The sequence below is a fragment of the Mandrillus leucophaeus genome, unplaced genomic scaffold (assembly GCF_000951045.1).
Source record: "Mandrillus leucophaeus isolate KB7577 unplaced genomic scaffold, Mleu.le_1.0 Scaffold348, whole genome shotgun sequence".
In the NCBI taxonomy this organism is placed as follows: Eukaryota; Metazoa; Chordata; class Mammalia; order Primates; family Cercopithecidae; genus Mandrillus; species Mandrillus leucophaeus.
The window spans coordinates 2,674,499-2,675,681 of NW_012103676.1; the positions used below are offsets into that span (position 1 = coordinate 2,674,499).

Sequence of the window (1,183 nt, forward strand, 5' to 3'; positions counted from 1 at the left end):
GCCACCGCGCCCGGCTAGTTTTTTGTATTTTTTAGTAGAGACGGGGTTTCACCATGTTAGCCAGGATGGTCTCGATCTCCTGACCTCGTGATCTGCCCGTCTCGGCCTCCCAAAGAGACTCTGTTTCAAAAACAAAAAGAAAAAAAAAGAAAGTTGACCCAAAGCTATGCATATATTGAGTACTCACTCGTTACATGTCTAATTGTAAAGACCACCTAAGATTCTCCTGTACTTTTCCCTCTGCTTAGTATTTACCACAATTTACCACAAAGTTATTCATATGATTATATATTCAACAGATCTCTCCCTGGACTGTAAACTCCATAAGGACAGGGAGAGAGGACAGGAACCAAATTGTCTTGATTATTGTTTTATTCCACTGCCCAGCACTGTACCTAGTACTCAACAAATATTTGCAAAAGAATCTTTATTAAATACAAGTTTCCAAACATTTCCATAGTGCTTATTATCTGCCAGTCTCTGTTCTTAGCACCTTAAACATATGAACACATTTAGTTTTCGTAACAACTCCATGAGGTATATACTATCAATGTCCCCACTTCACTGATGAGGAAACTAAGGCAGGGAGATTAGGTTCTTAAGCGATTCTGTTTTATCAAATACGGACACACATTTGTTCCAAAACATTAACTGGCCTCTATGACAGGAGCTATGGGACGTGCTGGGGACACAAAATAAAATCGTGGTTAATACTTTTTGAGTACCTACTATATGTCAGGCTTGGTGTTAGGCACTTTATAGAACTTTATGAACTTTACAGAACTTACAATATCCTTAATCACATTTGATTATTTGTACTCAGTGTTACTTACTGATTGCTTGCTTGCTTGATTGATTGAGACAGGGTCTCGCTCTGTCGCCCAGGATGGAGTGCAGTAGCAGGATCACGCCTCACTGTAGCCTCAAACTCCTGGGGTCAAGTGATCTTCCCGCTTCAACCTCCCGAGTAGCTGGGACTACGCACACACGCCACTGTGCCCAGCTAATTTTTAATTTTTTGCGGGGGAAGGGTCGGGGGGGTGGAGTGTTTTCCTATGTTGCTCAAGATGGTCTCGAACTTCTGGCCTCAAGTGATCCTCCCGCCTGGGTCGGCGTTACTATTCTAGTCCGGCCTCCTACTTTCCCGGTAAACCCACAAGACTCCGCCCCTTTGCAGAAGCTG

The 1,183-nt window shown here is 43.1% G+C and overlaps 1 protein-coding gene across 1 annotated transcript in view; it reads left to right on the forward strand.

Moving 5' to 3' along the window:
• Positions 1-1,183, forward strand: part of HEATR3 (HEAT repeat containing 3) — a 68,253-nt gene that overhangs the window by 4,625 nt on the left and 62,445 nt on the right. The gene's annotated exons all lie outside the window — the stretch shown is intronic.